This window comes from Heterodontus francisci, chromosome 37 (genome assembly GCF_036365525.1).
Source record: "Heterodontus francisci isolate sHetFra1 chromosome 37, sHetFra1.hap1, whole genome shotgun sequence".
Taxonomy (NCBI): Eukaryota; Metazoa; Chordata; class Chondrichthyes; order Heterodontiformes; family Heterodontidae; genus Heterodontus; species Heterodontus francisci.
The window spans coordinates 362,069-382,644 of NC_090407.1; positions in this window are offsets into that span (position 1 = coordinate 362,069).

The window sequence follows — 20,576 nt, forward strand, 5'->3', positions numbered from 1 at the left end:
TGAGTAATGTTCTGGAGGCACTAGCGTAAATCTTACTACAGCAGGTGGTGGAAATAAATTCAATTAATTAGTAATCTGAAATTTAAAAAAAAACTAATCTCTTAATGTCCTTCAGGGAAGGAAAACTGCGGTCCTTACCCGGACTCGCCTACATGCGAGACTCCAGACCCACACGAATGTGGTTGACACTTAACTGCCTGTGAAATGATAGGAACATAGTAGCAGAAGTAGGCTATTTAGCCCCTCAAGCCTGCTCTGCCATTCAGTTAGATCATAGCTGATCGTCTACCTCAGTACCACTTTCCCCACGCTATTCCTATATCGATGCCATTAGTACCCACATATCTCTGGATTTCTGTCTTGAACATGCTCAATGATTGAACTTCCACAGGCCTCTGGGATAGAGAATTCCAAAGATTCACCACCCTCTGAGTGAAGAAATTCCTCCTCATCTCAGTCTTAAAAGGCCTGCCCCTTATTCTGAGACTGTGTCCACTGGTTCTGGACTCACCAGCCAGGGGAAACTCACCAGCCAGGGGAACCACCCTATCTACATCTACCCTGTCACACCCTGTAAGTAATTGTAAGTTGCAATAAGATCACTTCTCATTCTTCAAAACTCTATGGAATACAGGCCCAGTTTCTTAAATTTCTCCTCATAAGACAATGCCACCATCCCAGGGATCAGTCCGGTGAACCTCTGTTGCATTCCCTCTATGGCAAGTATATCCTTCCTTAGATAAGGAGACCAAAACTGTACACGATACTCCAGGTGCGGTCTCACCAAGGCTCTATACAATTGCAGCAAGACATTTTTATTCCTGTACCCAAAACCTCTTGCGATGAAGGCCAACATACCATTGCCTTCTTAATTACTTGCTGCACCTGCATACTAGCTTTTAGTGACTCATGAACAAGGACACCCAGATCCCTTTGGGCATCAGCACTTCCCAACCTTTTACCATTTAAGAAATACTCTGTCTTTCTGTTTTTTTTCTACCAAAGTGGATAACTTTACACTTATTCACATTATATTCCATCTGCCATGTTCTTGCCCATTCACTTAGCCTGTCCAAGTCCCCTTGAAGCCTCCTTGCATCCTCTTCACAACTTATATTCCCACCTAGTTTTGTGGTCTAGCAAGCCACTCAGTTGTATGAAACCACTACAGAAAAGTTGAACAAGAATTAAACCAGACAGACCACTCTCATCGACCTAGGCACTGAAAACGACAAAGGCATACCTTGCCCAGTCGACCCTGCAATGTCCTCCTCACAAACATCTGAGGACTTGTGCAAAATTGGGAGATCTGTCTCACAGACTAGTCAAGCAACAGTCTGGTGTAGTCACACTCACCGGATCATACCTTAGACCCAACATCCCAGACTCCTCTATCACCATCCCTGGGTATGTCATACCCCACCGGAAGGACAGACCCACCAGAGGTGGTGGCACAGTGGTATACAGTCAGGAGGAAGTGGCCCTGGGAGTCCTCAACATTGACTGCAGACCACATGAAGTCTTCTGGTATGAGGTCAAATATGGGCAAGGAAACCTGCTGATAACCACCTACCTCCCTCCTTCAGCTGATGGATCAGTACTCCTCCATGTTGAACACCACTTGGAAGAAGTACTGAGAGTAGCAAGGGCACATAATGTATTCTGGGAGGGAGACTTCAATATCCATCACCAAGAGGTCTGTAGAACCATTACTGACTGAACTGGCTGAGTACTGAAGGACATATCTGCCAGACTGGGCCTGCAGCGGGTTATGAGAGAACCAACAAGAGGGACCTCTTCCTCACAAATCTACTTGTCTTAGTAGCATCTGTCTATGACAGTATTGCTAGGAGTTACCACCATACAGTTCTTGTGGAGACAACGTCCCATCTTCACACTGATGCACTACCATCGTATTAAATGGCATAGATTCAGAACAGATCTAGCAACTGAAAACATGAGATGCTGTGGGCCATGAGCAGCAGCAGAACCACAATCTGCACCCTCATGGCTCAGCATATTCTCACTCTACCATTACCGTTAAGCCGGGGGTCAAAAATAAAAACAGAAAATGCTGGAAATACTCAGCAGGTCAGGCAGCATCTGTGGAGAGAGAATCAGAGTTAACATATAGTTAAAATAAACATATAGCCATTACAGAAACGTGGTTGCAAGGTGACCAAAACTGGGACCTGACTATTCAAGGGTGTTTGACATTTCAGAAGGACAGGAAGAAAGAAAAAGATGATGGAGTAGCTCTGTTATTAAAGGATGAGATTAGTGCAGTAGTGAAAGATGACCTTGGTTCAGAAGGACAAGATGTAGAATCAGTTTTGGTGAAGATAATAGAAAAGGAAGGAAGTCACTTGTGGGAGTAGTTTATAGGCCCCCTACCAGTAGCTACACTGAAGGACATAGTATACATGAAAAAATAATGGGGCTTGTAAGAAAGGTACTTCAATAATGATGGGTGATTTTAATTTTCATATAGATTGGACGAATCAAATTGGCAAAGGTAGCCTGGAAGATGAGTTCATACAGTTTTTTCAGGACAGTTTCTTAGAGCAATACATTCTAGAGCCAACCAGGGAGCAGGCTATTTTAGATCTGGTAGTGTGTAATGAGACAGGATTAATTAATGACCTCATAATAAAGGAGCCTGTAGACAACAGTGATCATAATGTTATAGAATTTCACATTCAGTTTGAGGATGAGAAACATGGGTCTAGGACTAGTGTCTTAAGCTTAAATAAAGGCAATGATAAGGGTAAGAAGCCAGGGTTGGCTAAAGTGGACAAAAGGTTAAAAGGTAGGACGATAGAGAAGCAGTGGCAGACATTTAAGGAGATTTCATAATTCTCAACAAAGATATATTCCATTGAAAAAGACTCTGTAAGAAGGATGCATTATCCATGGTTAACTAAGGAAGTTATGGATAGTATCAAATTGAAAGAAAATACATACAATACTGCAAAGAAGAGTGGTGGATCAGAAGATCGGACACATTTTAGAAATCAATGTTATGACCAGGTGAGAAAGGTGTCTAGGGGTCTTTTGCTGTCTTCACCTGGTCTTATTGTAACAGGGTTTAGTTTTAAACACACTACGTTTTGAGCTCCCTCTTTGTGAATCCTTGTTCACAGCTTTCCAATTATAAGACAAAGAAATGAGCACAAACAGGTTTTCTTAGGTTTAAAGAAGAAAAATGAAATTTATTTAACCTTAAACATAAACTCTAATACGGTTCATGCCTACGGATATACGACATGCCCACGCTAGCATGCACACGCGATACACAAATGCAAATATGGAGACAGAAAAGAGCAGAGGAAAAATAAAGTAAAAAGTTTGAGGCAATCTCTGGAGGGGTTTTTTACTGTGCTTTGAGCTCACTGTAATCCTTGATTTTAGGTAGTCTTGCTTTTCATTGGGGCCCAGCATCCTTCTTAAATCTTGTTCACTAGGAGACGTTCTCCGGTATTCATATGTCTTCAATGGTTTCGATGTCAGGAAGATGAGAGCAGACAGGAGAGAGGTATTATCAGTCCAGAAGAAAAGTGTTTTCTCTTCAAACACTGTTTCCTCCAATTTAAAACTCTCAGTTCAAACCTCTGCAACAGCCAGTTAGTCATGTGACTAAAACTGGTCTGACCATTTCTTGTGTATATTGGGGAAGCAATGACTGGGTCCCCATTGTTCCAACACTGTCTGTTACCATGCAAATGTCTTTCCAGTCAGCAATTTTTAAGTTTTAGTGTTCATGTGGCGAAATAATGTGTGCCTCAGTCTTGGCAGGTGAGGGGTTTGCCTGACACCAGCAAAGAATGACAAAAAAAAATGAGGGAGAAATGAGAGAAAGCTAGCTAGAAATATAAAAACAGACAGTAAGAATTTCTACAAATATATAAAAAGGAAAAGAGTAGCTAAAGTGACTGTGATCCCTTAGAGAGTGAGACTGGGGACTTAATATTGGGAAACAAGGAAATCGCAGAAGCATTCGTCAAGTATTTGTATCAGTCTTCACTGTAAAAGACACAAAATAATTCCAAGAATAGTTCAAAATCACAAAGGATAAAGGAAGGAGGAACTTAAAACTATCATGATCACTAGGGAAAAGATACTGGGAAAACTATTGAGACTAAAGGCTGACAAGTCCCTTGGTGAGAGAGATCCTAAAACCCTGCCAGGGCTATGCAGCAAAAACCATGTGTAGGCTACGCAGCAAGCAAAGAAAGGTGACCTTTCAGTTTGGAAGCTGGAATGTGATGACTAGTTGTCCTGGAAGGAACAACGACTCACACTCCACAGCAAGTGTATGTAAGACAGCCCCCGATTGGCCGTGAGCCACACAAGCTCGGTATTGACATTGCTGCTCTACAAGAAATCAGATTAGCCATGACAGGCTCTATTCGAGACGCTAATTACACCTTCTACTGTAATGGAAAGAGTGCTGAAGATCGCCGTGAGCATGGTGTAGGCTTCAGAGAGAGCAACTGGCTGACACAGTTAATTGAGCCACCAGTAGCAACCTTGGAGTGTCTCATCTCCCTAGGGCTGTTATCTGATGGAGGCACAGTCAACATCGTATGCGTCTACGCACCAACTCTGAACGCCAGCTTCTCAGATAAAGAGCATTTCTACGACTCCCTAGGTGGCATTCTGAGGAACAGCCCAAATGGTGAGGGGCTATTCATCCTGGATGACCTCAACGCACATGTAGGGGCAGATAATGATTCATGGCCAACGTGCCCTCGTCATGGGGTAAGCAAGATCAACGTCCCTTGCACAAGCAATGATGCCAAATACCAGCACTTTGCTCTGTCGCTAGAACACTTGCGAACACGAAAGCCTTAACGGGAAGCAGCAATGCTGGCATTGATGAAGTTTGGAAGTCACTAAGCTCAATCATCTATGAAGTAGCAGAAACATCATTTGGTAAAGTGGAACACGCAACAAGGACTGGTTTGAGATCTACTCAGCTGAGATGATTTCTGTCATTGATGCAAAAACAAAGCCTATGTGATGCATAATATAAACCCAACAGCTAAGACACTGCATGACCTTAAAGTAGCCAAAACAGCCGTGCAACGGACAGGGAGATTCTGCACAAAAAAACACTGGATCAACTGTCAAGAAATCCAAACTGCATGTGATGATGGAAATCTGTGAGCTATGCACGAAGGAATCTAGAGGGCGCTTGGCCCTGCCATCACCAAAGTTGCTCCCTTGAAGTTGGCAGATGGTGCAGTGCTCACTAACAGAAGTAAACAAATGTCCCGCTGGGCTGAACACTACTGTGAGCTGTACTCCTGTGAGTCAGACATCTCCCAATCTGCATTTAACCCTCTCCCGCAACTTCCTGTCATGGATGAGTTAGATGAAGAACCCTCAGCACTGGAGCTTGAGAAGGCCGTAGACTGCCTAGCGAACAGAAGGGAACCTGACAAGGATGGAATACCAGCGGAACTGCTCAAGCCCGGAAAGTCCCATTTATTGCCACACCTTTATGACCTTCTCCTTCTCTGCTGGAAAGTAGTCTCTGTTTCACAGGAGATGTGCGACGCCAAAATCATCACACTATATAAAAACAAAGGCAACAGAGGATACTGCAGCAACTACAGGGGCATCTCACTTCTTAGTGTCACAGGGAAGGCCTTTACTAGAGTCATACTTAAAAGATTCCATTTTCTTGCAGACCGAGTGTACCTGGAAGCACAGTTTCCATGCTGGCAGATCTACTGTGGACGTGATCTTTTCCATGTGCCAGCTACAAGAGAAATGTAGGGAACAGAGTATACTCCTTTACTTTACTTTCATGGATCTCACTAAGGCATTCAACACCATCAGCAAAATAGGGCTGTACAAGATTTTGGGAACAATTGACTGTCCACTGAAGCTCCTCAGTGTCATCCACTCCTTCCATGACAACATGCACTGTACTGTGCAGTTTGATGACTCCACTTCCGAACGTTTCGGAGTGAAGAATGGAGTGAAACAGGGTTGTGTCCTAGCCCCCACTCTGTTTGGCATCTTCTTTTCCATGCTCTTAACCTTTGCCTTCCCTGCAGATAGGGAAGGAGTCTACTTGCACACTAGGTCAGATGGCAAACTCTACAATCTATCAAGGCTGAAAGTGAAGACAAAAACACATTGCGTCCTGATCAGAGAACTCCTCTATGCTGATGATGCTGCTCTAGTCGCTCACATGGAAACTCAGCTACAAAGACTCATGGACTGTCTTGCCAGTGCCTGTAACATGTTCTCCTTGACTATAAGTGTCAAGAAAATCATGGTCATGGGACAAGGTATTGCATATCCGCGGCACAGTGGCGCATTGGTTAGCACCGCAGCCTCACAGCTCCAGCGACCCAGGTTCGGTTCTGGGTACTGCCTGTGCAGAGTTTGCAAGTTCTCCCTGTGACTGCATGGGTTTCCGCCAGGTATTTATTTTTTTAAATTTTTATTTTGAGATACAGCACTGAAACAGGCCCTTCAGCCCACCAAGTCTGTGCCGACCATCAACCACCCATTTTATACTAATCCTACACTAATCTCATATTCTTACCACATCCCCACCTTCCCTATATTCCCCTACCACCTACCTATACTAGAGGCAATTTATAATGGCCAATTTACCTATCAACCTGCAAGTCTTTTGCAGCGGAAACCCACGCGGTCACAGGGAGAACTTGCAAACTCCACACAGGCAATACCCAGAATTGAACCCGGGTGGCTGGAGCTGTGAGGCTGCGGTGCTAAACACTGTGCCCCCTAGTTTCCTCCCACAGCCAAAGACTTGTAGGTTGATAGGTAAATTGGCCATTGTAAATTGCCTCTAGTGTAGGTAGGTGGTAGGAAAATTGAGGGAAGGTGGGGATTTGGTAGGCAATATGGGATTAATGTAGGATTAGTATAAATGGGTGGTTGGTGGTCGGCACTGACTCGGTGGGCTGAAGGGCCTGTTTCAGTGCTGTATCTCTCTATCTATATCCGTCCACGATCACCCTAATAGCACCCCACTGGAAGTAGTTAGCAAATTCTGCTACCTCAGGTCCACAGTGACCCTGTCCCCTGATGCAAAGCTCAATAAATGCATAGGGAAAGCAGCTACCACCTTTGGTCAACTCACAAAATGTGTATGGCATAACACCAGGCTGACTCTTAGGACCAAGCTGATAGTTTATAAGGGCTTTGTTCTCAGCATCTTGCTGTATGGCTGTGAAACATGGGAGACTTAAAACTACCAGCAAAACAAGCTCAATAATTTCCATCTTTGCTGTTTGTGGTGAATTATGGGTGTATCCTGGCAGGACAAAATCACAAATGCTGCAGTCCTCTCAAAGGCAGAGCTCCCAACTGTTTTGGCACTAAACAAACAGATTGGTCATGACCCCAGATGTAATATGGTTACATACCCAAGGACCTTCTGTATGGTGAGGTAGCTGGGGCCAGATGACCAGTGGGGCACCCAAAGCTCTGCTTCAAGGATACTTGCAAGTGTGACATGAAGGCCCTAAATGTTGACTATTGCATCTGGGAGTTACTAACTGGTGAAAGAGGGAAATGGCGACACATCCTGTGAACTGGTGTGCACTATCACGATGACCAGTGGCGACAACAGCTTGGCAACAGGTGCCAATGCTGACAACACAACTCACAGCGTCACTTAACAGCTTCACGTGTGGCAGTTGTGGCAGAACCTGCCTCTCAAGGATTGGCCTTCACAGCTATCAACAAAGGTGCACCAAGAGAAGACACCCCACCGAAATGGATTGTTTGCTGCATGTCCATCATCTTTCATAGATGAAAGGATGCCAGCAACAAAAGAAGCGGCTGCATATTGGTTGTTATCTTCCAGAATTCCTTGGATTCTGAAAAGGTCCCGGCAGATTGGAAAACTGCAAATGTAACACCTCTATTTAAGAAGGGATGGAGACAGAAATCAGGAATCTGGAGTTAGCCTAGCATCTGTCATAGGGAAAATGCTTGAATCGTTATTAGGTAATAGCAGAACATCTAGAAAATCATAATACAATGAGGCAGAGTCCACATGGTTTTGTGAAAGGGAAATCGTGTTTGCCTAATTTATTAGGGTTCGTTGATGAAGTAACTAGCAGAGTGGCGAATAGGGAACCAGTAGATGTGGAGTATTTGGATTTCCAAGATGCATTTGATAAGGTGCCACATAAAAGTTACTTACACAAATTAAGAGCTCATGGTGTTGGGGTAATATATTAGCATGGTTAGAGGATTTGGTTAGCTAACAGGAAGCAGAGAGTTTGGATAAATGAGTTGTTTTCCGATTGGCAAACTGCAACTAGTGGAGTGCCACAGGGATCAGTGCTGGGGCCTCAACTATTTACAATCGATATTGATGACGGATGTAGGGACCGAGTATATGGTAGCTAAATTTGCTGATGACTCAAAGATAGCTAGGAAAGCAAGTTGTGAAGAGGATACAAAGAGTCTGCAAAGGGATACAGATAGGTTAAGTGAGTGGGCAAAAATTTGGCAGATGGAATATAATGTGGGAAAATGTGAGCATGTCCACTTTGGCAGGAAGACTAGTAAAGCAGAATATTATTTAAATGGAGAGAGACTGCAGAATGCTGCGGTACAGGGAGATCTAGGTGTCCTTGTACATGAATCACAAAAAGCTAGCATGCAAGTACAGAAAATGATTGGGAAGGTAAATGGAATGTTGGCCTTTGTTGCAAGGGGAATGGAGTATAAAATTAGGGAAGTCTTGCTACAGCTGGGCAGGGCATTAGTGAGACCGCATCTGGAGGACTGTTTTGATGATAGATGCAGGGAGGATATTCCCGATGGCTGGGAAGTCCAGAACCAGGGGTCAGTCTCAGGATACGGGGTATGCCATTTAGAAACGAGATGAGGAGAAATTTCTTCACTCAGAGAGTGGTGAACCTGTGGAATTCTCTACTTCAGAAGGCAGTGGAGGCCAAGTCATTAAATATATTCAAGAAGGAGATAGATATATTTCTTAATGCCAAAGGGATCAGAAGATATAGGGAGAAAGTGGGAACAGGGTACTGAATTAGACGATCAGCCATGATGTTTTTTGAATGGCGGAGCAGGCCCGAAGGGCCGAATGGCCTACTCCTGTTCCTGTTTTCTATGTTTGGTCTCCTTACTTAAGGAAGGATGTAATTGCATTGGAAGAGGTTCAGAGAAGATTCACTCAACTGATTCCTGCGATGAGGGGGTTGTCTTATGAGGAAAGGTTGAACAGGTTGGGCCTATACTCATTGGAGTTTAGAAGAATGAGAGATGAGCTGAGTGAAATATGTAAGATACTGAGGGGACTTGACAGGGTAGATGCTGAGAGCATGTTTCCCCTTGTGGGGGAGTCTAGAACTAGGGGGCACAGTGAAAAATAAGGTGTTTTTAAAAATTCATTCATGGGATGTGGACGACGCTGGCCAGGCCAGCATTTATTGCCCATCCCTAATTGCCCTTGAGGAGGTAGTGGTGAGCTGCCTTCTTGAACCGCTGCAGTCCATTTGGGGTAGGTACACCCACAGTGCTGTGAGGAAGGGAGTTCCAGGATTCTGCCCCAGCGACAGTGAAGGAACGGCGATATAGTTCCAAGTCAGGATGGTGTGTGACTTGGAGGGGAACTTGCATGTATGTGCTGCCCTTGTCCTTCTAGTTGGTAGAGGTTGCGGGTTTGGAAGGTGCTGTCTAAGGAGCCTTGGTGCATTGCATCTTGGAGATGGTACACACTGCTGCCACAGTGCGTCAGTGGTGGAGAGAGTGAATGTTTGTAGATGGGGTGCCAATCAAGCGGGCTGCTTTGTCCTGGATGGTGTCGAGCTTCTTGAGTGTTGTTGGAGCTGCACCCATCCAGGCAAGTGGAGAGTATTCCATCACACTCCTGACTTGTGCCTGGTAGATGGTGGACAGGCTTTGGGGAGTCAGGAAGTGAGTTACTCGCTGCAGGATTCCTAGCCTCTGACCTGCTCTTGTAGCCACGGTATTTATATGGCTACTCCAGTTCAGTTTCTGGTCAATGGTAGCCCCTAGGATGTTGATAGTGGGGGATTCAGTGATAGTAATGCTGTTGAATGTCAAGGGGAGATGGTTAGATTCTCTCTTGTTGGAGATGGTCATTGCCTGGCACTTTTGTGTCGCGAATGTTACTTGCCACTTATCAGCCCAAGCCTGGATATTGTCCAGGTCTTGCTGCATTTCTACACGGACTGCTTCAGTATCTGAGGAGTCACAAATGGTGCTGAACATTGTGCAATCATCAGCGAACATCCCCACTTCTGACCTTATGATTGAAGGAAGGTAATTGATGAAGCAGCTGAAGATGGTTGGGCCCAGGACACTACTCTGTGGAACTCCTGCAGTGATGTCCTGGAGTTCAGATGATTGACCTCCAATAACCAGAACCATCTTCCTTTGCGCTAGGTATGACTCCAGCCAGCAGAGGGTTTTCCCACTGATTCCCATTGACCTCAGTTTTGCTAGGGCTCCTTGATGCCATACTTGGTCAAATGCTGCCTTGATGTCAAGTGCAGTCACTCTCACCTCACCTCTTGAGTTCAGCTCTTTTGTCCATGTTTGAACCAAGGCTGTTTTGAGGTCAGGAGCTGAGTGGCCCTGGCAGAACCCAAACTGAGCATCACTGAGCAGGTTATTGCTAAGCAAGTGCCGTTTGATGGCACTGTTGATGACACCTTCCATCACTTCACTGATGATTGAGAGTAGGCTGATGGGGCGGTAATTGGCCGGGTTGGACTTGTCCTGCTTTTTGTGTACAGGACATTATCTTTGGCCTCCTTGTCTCGAGAGACAATGGGTAAGCGCCTGGAGGTGGTCAGTGGTTTGTGAAGCAGCGCCTGGAGTGGCAGACTCTTCCACAGGTGCTGCAGGTAAAATTGGTTGTCGGGCTGTTACATAGTTGGCTCTCTCCTTGCGCTTCTGTCTTTTTTCCTGCCAACTGCTAAGTCTCTTCGACTTGCCACGCTTTAGCCCCGCCTTTATGGTTACCCGCCAGCTCTGGCGATTGCTGGCAACTGACTCCCACGTCTTGTGATCAATGTAACAGGACTTCATGTCGCGTTTGCAGACATCTTTAAAGCGGAGACAAGGACAGCCGGTGGGTCTGATACCAGTGACGAGCTCGATGTACAATGTGTCCTTGGGGATCCTGCTATCGTCCATGCGGCTCACATGGCCAAGCCATCTCGGGCGCCGCTGGCTCAGTAGGGTGTATATGCTGGGGATGTTGGCCGCCTCGAGAACTTCTGTGTTGGAGATACGGTCCTGCCACCTGATGCCAAGGATTCTCCGGAGGCAGCGAAGATGGAATGAATTGAGACATCGCTCTTGGCTGATGTACGTTGTCCAGGCCTCGCTGCCATAGAGCAAGGTACTGAGGACACAGGCTTGATACACTTGGACTTTTGTGTTCTGTGTCAGTGCGCCATTTTCCCACACTCTCTTGGCCAGTCTGGACATAGCAGAGGAAGCCTTTCTCATGCGCTTGTTGAATTCTGCATCGAGAGATATGTTACTGGTGATAGTTGAGCCTAGGTAGGTGAACTCTTGAACCACTTCCAGAGTGTGGTCGCCGATATTTATGGATGGGGCATTTCTGAAGTCCTGTCCCATGATGTTCGTTTTCTTGAGGCTGATGGTTAGGCCAAATTCGGTGCAGGCAGCTGCAATCCTGTTGCTGAGTCTCTGCAGACACTCTTCAGTGTGAGATGTTAATGCAGCATCGTCAGTAAAGAGGAGTTCCCTGATGAGGACTTTCTGTACTTTGGTCTTCGCTCTTGGACGGGCAAGGTTGAACAACCTGCCATCTGATCTTGTGTGGAGGAAAATTCCTTCTTCTGAAGACTTGAACGCATGTGAGAGCAGCAGGGAGAAGAAGATCCCAAACAGTGTAGGTGCGAGAATACAGCCCTGTTTCACGCCACTCAGGATAGGAAAGGGGTCTGATGAGGTTCCGCTATGTTGAATTGTGCCTTTCATATTGTCATGGAATGAGGTGATGAGACTTAGTAGCTTTGGTGGGCATCCAATCTTTTCCAGTAGTCTGAAGAGACCACGTCTGCTGATGAGGTCAAAGGCTTTGGTGAGATCAATGAAAGCAACGTAGAGGGGCATCTGTTGTTCACGGCATTTCTCCTGTAGCTGGCGAAGGGAGAACAACATGTCAATGGTGGATCTCTCTGCTCGAAAGCCACACTGTGCCTCAGGGTAGACACGCTCAGCCAGCTTCTGGAGCCTGTTTAAAGCGACTCGAGCGAAGACTTTCCCCACTATGCTGAGCAGGGAGATTCCACGGTAGTTGTTGCAGTCACCGCGATCACCTTTGTTCTTATAGAGGGTGATGATATTGGCATCGCGCATGTCCTGTGGTACTGCTCCCTCGTCCCAGCACAGGCAAAGCAGTTCATACAATGCTGAAAGTATAGCAGGCTTGGCACTCTTGATGATTTCAGGGGTAATGCCATCCTTCCCAGGGGCTTTTCGCTGGCTAGAGAATCAATGGCATCACTGAGTTCCGATTTTGTTGGCTGTACGTCCAGCTCATCCATGACTGGCAGAGACTGGGCTGCATTGAGGGCGGTCTCAGTAGCAACATTTTGCCTGGAGTACAGTTCTAGGTAGTGTTCCACCCAGCGGTCCATTTGCTTGCTTTGGTCAGTGATTGTGTCCCCTGATTTAGATTTGAGGGGGGCAATCTTCTTGACGGTTGGCCCAAAAGCTCTCTTAATATCATCATACATTCCTCTGATATTTCCGGTGTCAGAGGCCAGCTGAATATGACTGCATAGGTGTTGCCAGTAGTCATTTGCGCAGCGCCTGGCTGTTCTTTGTGCAGTGCTTCTGGCTGCTTTAAGTGCTACAGATGTTAACTCACTGGGGGCTTTCTTGTAGTTCAGCAGTGCAATGCGCTTAGCGGCTATGACAGGTTCCAGCTCTTCAATGTGAGATTGAAACCAGTCTGCATTCCGCTTCACACGTTTGCCATAGGTGGTTATTGCTGAGTCATAGATGGCGTCTCTGATGTGGGCGCACTTGATCTCTGCATCCCCTGTGGGAGTGTTTTGAAGGGCTTTTTCAAGTGAATTTAGAAACTTATGTAACAGCTGTGGATGAGAAATTCTGCTAGTGTTGATGCGCGGGCGGCCCTTCTGCTTGGAGTGATGCAGCTTCTTTGGTTTGAGGCTAACTTTGCTGCACACCAGGGAGTAGTCGGTGTCGCAGTCCGCACTGTGGAAGCTGCGCGTGATTTGAACGCTGTTTAAAGAGGCTTGCCTCGTGATGATGAGGTCCAGCTGGTGTCAACGGCGTGATCTTGGGTGCCTCCAAGAAACCTGGTGACAGGGTTTAGTATGAAAGAATGAGTTGGTGATGCAGAGGTTATGATAGGTACACAACTCAAGCAGTCTCTGTCTATTCTCATTCATCCTACCAATGCCATAACGCCCAAGGCAGGAGGACCATGAGTCATGGTCGGCCCCAACCCTGGCATTAAAGACCCCCAGCAGGAACAGGTGTTCGGTGTTGGGGATGCTACTAATGATATTATGGAGTTCTCGTAGAACTGGTCTTTAGCTTCATGTGGGGAGCAGAGTGTTGGAGCATAGATGCTGAGTAGGTGTACTGGACCAGAGGCGGTGAGCAGTTGGATAGACAGTATGCGTTCCGAGCCATTTGAGGGTGGCTCTATCATGCTGAGCAAAGAGTTTCTGATGGCGAAGCCCACTCCATGCTGTCTTGGTTCTTCAGGATCCCTACCCTGCCAGAAGAAGGTGTAGCCTTGCTCTCTTAGAGATCCGCTCGCAGGGAGGCGTGTCTCCTGAAGTGCTGCAATGTCCACATTGAGTCTACTGAGCTCGTTGTTAATGATGGCGGTCTTCCGAGAATCGTTGATTTGTGTAAGGTCTTCTGACAGGCCAGGACACATAGTTCTGACGTTCCAGCTTGCAAAACCAAGGGCTGGTACCTTCTTTCCTTATTTGGTCGTGCTGTTTGGTGCGGTGTTACAGTCCACTTGTCGGGCAATGACCCTGAGCTCCAAGCACCCATTGAAGCAGGTGGACTGTGGCGGGACAAAACCTTACTGACCGGGGGCTGCCTGGTTTGAGGCGGGGCGGTAATTGGCCGGGTTGGTCTTGTCCTACTTTTTGTGTACAGGACATACCTGGGCAATTTTCCACATTGCAGGGTAGTTGCCAGTGTTGTAGCTGTACTGGAACAGCTTCGTTAGGGGCACGGCAAGTTCTGCAGCACAGGTCTTCAGTACTATTGCCGGAATATTGTCAGGGCCCATAGCTTTTGCAGTATCCAGTGCCTTCAGTCGTTTCTCGATATCACGTGGAGTGAATCGAATTGGCTGAAGTCTGGCATCTGTGGTGCTGGGGACTTCAGGAGGAGGCTGAGATGGATCATCAACTCGGCACTTCTGGCTGAAGATTGTTGCAAATGCTTCAGCCTTATCTTTCGCACTGATGTGCTGGGCTCGCCCATCATTGAGGATGGGGATATTTGTGGAGCCACCTCCTCCAGTTAGTTGTTTAATTGTCCACCACCATTCACATCTGGATGTGGCAGGACTGCAGAGCTTAGATCTGATCCATTGGTTATGGGATCGCTTAGCTCTGTCTATCGCATGCTGTTTACGCAGTTTGGCACGCAGATAGTCCTGTGTTGTAGCTTCACCAGGTTGACACCTCATTTTGAGGTATGCCTGGTGCTGCTCCTGGCATGCCCTCCTGCACTCTTCATTGAACCAGGGTTGATCTCCTGGCTTGATGGTAATGGTAGAGTGGAGTGTCTCACATTTAAGACGGAGATGAGGATTTTTTTTCTCAGCAGGTCGTTATTCTTTGTAATTCTCTTCCCCAGAGAGTAATGGAGGCTGGGTCATTGAATATATTCAAGGCTTAGTTAGACAGATTTTTGGTCAACAAGGGAGTCAAGGGTTATGGGGGAAGACAGGAAAGTGGAGTTAAGGCCATAATCAGGTTAGCCATGATCTTACTGAATGGTGGAGCAGGCTTGAGGGGCTGAATGGCCTACTCCTGCTCCTATTTCTTATGATCTTATGTAGTCAACAAACACATAGAGGTATCTGCGGTATCAGCCATGGCTCAGTTGGTAGCACGCTCATCACTGAGTCACAAAGTTGTGAGTTCAACTTCCATTCAAGACACTTAGCACAAAAATCTAAGCTGGCACATTTGGAGATGTAGTCTTTTGGAAGTGACGTTAAACCAAGGCTCCGCCTGCCCTCTCAGGTAGATGTAAAATGTTTCATTATTTTGAAGAAAAGGAGGAGAGTTATCCTGGTGTTCTGGCTAATGTTCATTCCTCAATCAACAACACTAAAAACAGATTATCTGGTTATTCTCACATTGTTGTTTGTGAGAGTTGCTGTGTACAAATTGACTGTTGCCTTTCCTACATTACAGCAGTAACTACACTTCAAAAGTGCTTCATTGACTGTAAAATGTTTTGGGACGTCCTGAGGTTGTGAAAGGTACCATAGAAATGCAAGTCTTTGTCTTTTATTTAAAGATTACAACTACACAAAGTCACCTTATATGGTGACAATTGAAGAGCTGTGGAAGCCTGAGATGACCTGTAAACATTCTACAGATGGAATCCTGAACATATAATGGATTCTTTAATGAAAAATATATTTCTTGCTAATATTGGTAACATGGGGATTTCCTAGATTTTTATGTATTGGGGTCTATCTTTTTTGTGTATGTGCAAGGTATGATTTTTCTGCATGCCACCTTTTGTGTACGAGGACTTGCAATTTGCGTGTATGTGAATTTGAATTGAGGCTGTTTGAATTTTCTGTGTATCTGTGCTCACATTTCTACGACTGTTGTTAAGCTCTTTGTGTTGGTGGGGGGGGCGGGGAAGGGTGGGAGGAGTGGGGAGAAGGCATATTACAGCCCAGCCTGAACCTGTGCTCACCTGATGTGAGCACATATGAAGACCCACGGGAAGTCAGGTTGAGAGAGAGCGGTTAATAAAGCATACAGTATCCTGGGCTTTATTAATAGGGGCATAGAGTACAAGAACAAGGAAGTTATGTTGAACTTGTATAAGACACTAGTTCGGCCTCAGCTGGAGTATTGCATTCAATTGAGGGCGCCGCACTTCAGGAAAGACGTGAGGGCATTGGAGAGAGTACAGAAAAGATTCACGAGAATGGTTTCAGGGATACGGAACTTCAGTTATGAAGATAGATTGGAGAAGAGAAGGCTAAGAGGTGATTTGATAGAGGTATTTAAAATCATGAGGGGTCTGTACAAAGTAGATAGAGAGAAACTGTTCCCACTCGTGAAAGGATCGAGAGCAAGAGGGCACAGATTTAAAATATTTGGTAAGAGAAGCAAAAGTGACATGAGGAAAACATTTTTCACACAGCGAATGGTTAAGGTCTGGAATGCACTGCCTGAGAGTGTGGTGGAGGCAGATTCTATTGAAGCATTCAAAAGGGAATTAGACTGTTATATGAAAAGGAAGAATGTGTATGGTTACGGGGAGAAGGCAGGGGGATGGAACTGAGTGAATTGCTCTTTCAGAGAGTGGGTGCATACACAATGGGCCGAATGGCCTCCTTCTGCACTGTAACAATTCTGTGATTCTGTGAAGCCATTAGATGATAGAAGCCCAAATCCTGGCTCACATATAACACCCAGGATTTATAATGCTGCATAAGATTGTAGTTCCAGCAGTTTATTTCTAAGACATCTTGCATCAGTATAGAAGCATTTGAAGGGTCAATCCATTTTTTGAATGGGAACCATTCCTTTGGATACCTTACCTTTGACATTACAATATCTGTGTCGTCTATTAGTGCTACTATCTGAAACTACTGGCTGGATTGTCCATTCTAACCCTTGACATGACTAGTTTAAATTCTCCCCATGGTTACCTCAAAATTCTCAGGTAATGTCTATGTACCCAGAAAATGAAGATAGAGGCAATCACTCCTAAAATGTTTAATATTGAAAAATTCCCTCCCTAATCCAGGAATACTGAGGTTAATTACAACACCTCAACCTCTGCCCTAACTGAGATTAGCTATCTCAGTACAGGCTAGGGCCAGTTTAGTTTTAATCTGTGCATAACCTAGATATGTCAACTCAGACAAATTCTCAGTTGTGAGTGGTATACCTGAGGCAAAAAACATAAATGTTGTTGCAAGTGTCTGGAGCATGAGCAGTCCAGCTAAAATTAATGGAGCCTTATTTCTCATCAGTTATTCCATTTATTTCTCTTCTTTTTCTTTCTGTGCAGGGTCTTTCTGTATTATTATATTAGGTTGTGTTTCCAATTCCAAATGCTATGTCTAATCCATATTTAATGAGCCTGTAATTACTTTACAAAAGCAGTGAAGTAGCTTTAACTTCTTTTTAATTGAATTTGAACGATAATACATGGCATAGAACTTTTATAATACTTTAAAGGAGCAACCCATACACTCAGGCACCAAATCAATCATAGTCTACTTCAGCATTTATCATACTTCAGGGCTGCCAAAACTGGGAGGGAGGGACAAGAAAACGAATTCTTTTGCTCATCTGTATGTTATGTTTCTATGGTGTTTCTTGCTGAGATAACTGTCTGCAACAGCTGTGAAAAATTAATTGAAAGTAAAATGGAAATTAAGACAAATAGTTGTCTTTGACAAGTGCTTTCCCTAATGTGTTATTTTATAATAAACTGACAACACTCCTCAATCTGGTGCCCTAAAATCTCATACATGAGTTACATTTTCACTCAGCTTTTTATGGCGTGCAAACCTGGATCTGTGATTGTTAAGTTGCTTTTCAGTTGGCTGTTCATCATTAAAGGCGTATATCTGATTTATTACTTAAGTGTGACTTTTATACTGAATTTTATGATATTTTGCTAGTACCAAGATTATGATTAGAGATACAGCACTGAAACAGGCCCTTCGGCCCACCGAGTCTGTGCCGACCATCAACCACCCATTTATACTAATCCTACACTAATCCCATATTCCTACCAAACATCCCCACCTGTCCCTATATTTCCCTACCACCTACCTATACTAGTGACAATTTATAATGGTCAATTTACCTACCAACCTGCAAGTCTTTTGGCTTGTGGGAGGAAACCGGAGCACCCGGAGAAAACCCACGCAGACACAGGGAGAACTTGCAAACTCCACACAGGCAGTACCCAGAATCGAACCCGGGTCCCTGGAGCTGTGAGGCTGCAGTGCTAACCACTGCGCCACTGTGCCGCCCCACATTTTCCAGCCTTGCTTATAGTGAGAGATATTTGGACTAAATTATATTTTAGGACGTAGGTATAATGCTTTGGGATTCTCAGCAGTGTTTGCGGAACACTGAATGTTCATTGTTTTGGCATGCCGTAATCATTTACTCCCAGAGGTACAGCATTTTAAAAGAACTAGTACCCCGATGGCTTAGTAATTAAGTGAAATGCAGGTTACTTAGCAATAACAGGTCCTTTAAATTAGACAAATGCTGGTGAAAGTAAATGCATGGTTCTGCTGTCATCTGTCCTACAAAGTATAAATTACCTAATTTTCATTGTTCCAGCAGCCGTTGGGATCCCCAGATCAGCTTCTGGCACAGTAAATGCATATGGCTGAATTTTTGCCAGTCAGATGGGAAACAGGAGCTGGGGTTGTCTTCAGGTCAGAAAGCCACCTCTGGGGGGGAAACTGATTAAAGTTAAGATTTTCATATGGGTGAGCCCTTAATTGGCATGGAGACAGGTTCCCTGTCCAATTAAGGGCGGCAGGCAGGCTCTTGAAGCCGGAGGGTCACTCAGAGGCCTTCCAGCTTCAGAAAAGCACCAGCTGCAGTACAAGGTAAGTAACTGGGAGGGTGGTTCAACAGGAAGGTGCCCTCGCAGCCACTTTAAAAATTTTTTAATTAGATAATAGGGAAAGCAGCCAGGCCACCACTGTTGTGGCCGGGGGGGTGGGGGGGCGGTGGGTGGTGCGGATGGGGCAGGTGGAGAATCTCTCTACAGGGCGGTCTTTGGCTGTATCTCCACCCAGGCAGGCAGGGAAGGCTCAGTTGTCAGTTGTGGCTCAGTGATAGCTGTAGTGTTGTAGTGTTTTGAGATAGTGTTTTGAAATCAGTAATCTCAGGATTACTCCCAGTTCTATGTGCGGGTGAGCATAGGAGTAGGAGAATTGAGCGATTGAACACGTGGTTGGAGAACTGGTGTAGGAGGGAGGGCATCAGATTTCTGAGACATTGGGAACGGTAATGGGGCAGGTGGGACCTGTACAAGATGGATGGGTTGCATCTTAGCAGGACTGAGACGAATATCCTCACACGGAGATTTGCTAGTGTTGTTGTGGAGGGTTTTAACTAAATTGTCAGGGGGATGGGAACCAGAGAGGGAGCTCATATTGGAGAGAAGCAAAACTGGTAACTTGTCAAGGGTGTGGGAACCAGAGGAAGGAAACAAGTATCAGAGTAGAATACCAAGGTGCACAGAATACTGGGGGAGACAGATAGCACTAGAGTAGGGAATAGTAAGTTATTAAGTGGGGTCAGAGTAAGGGAGAAAGTAAGAAAGACATAATCATGGTTAATGTGCATGTATGTGAATGCACGGAGACTGGTGAGGTACAGGCACAGATTGCCATGTGGAAATATTATGTTGTGGCTATAACAGAGACCTGGCTGTTAAATATTCCTGGATACAAGGTTTTCAGGAAAGATAGGAAAGGGAAAAAAGGGGGAGGGGGTGGCAGTATATATTAAAGAGAGCATTGCACTGCTGGAGAAAAAGGATGTCCCTGAGGGGTCGAGGACAAAATCAATTTGGCTAGAGCTAAGGAACAAAAAAGGTGCGGTTACGTTGCTCGGTGTTGTCTATAGGTCACCAGCTAGTGCGAAGGACATGAAGGAACAAATTTGCAAGGAAATTACAGAGAGGTACAAAAACTATAGGGTAGTTATAATGGGGGACTTTAATTATCCAAACATAGACTGGGATAATAGTAGTGTAAACGGCAGTGAGGGGCCGGAGTTCCTAGAGTGTGTTCAGGAAAATTTTCTACAATGGTATGTTGCTAGTCCAACGAGAAAGAAGGCACTGCTAGACCTGGTTCTTGGGAATGAGGTGGACCAAGTGGATCAAGTATCAGTAGCAGAGCATTTAGGAGATAGTGATCATTGTATCATAAGGTTTAGGCTGACTATGGAAAAGGCCAAAGAGCAATCCAGGGTAAGAATAATTAACTGGGGGAAGGCTAACTTCAATGGGGTAAGAATGGAGCTGGGGTGAATACATTAGAGTCAGAAGCTGGCAGGAAAACTAGTAGATGAACAATGGACTACCTTCAAAGAAGAGATGTTGCGGGCACAGTCAAGGTATGTTCCCTCGAAGGGAAAAAGTAGGGCAAACAAATCCAGAGCTCGCTGGATGACAAAAGAGGTAGAGATTAAGATAAAGAAGAAAAAGTGTGCTTATGATTGATGCTAAGTAGAAAATACCATTGAGAACCAGGCAGAATATAGAAGGTTCAGAGGGGAAGTGAAAAAGCAAAT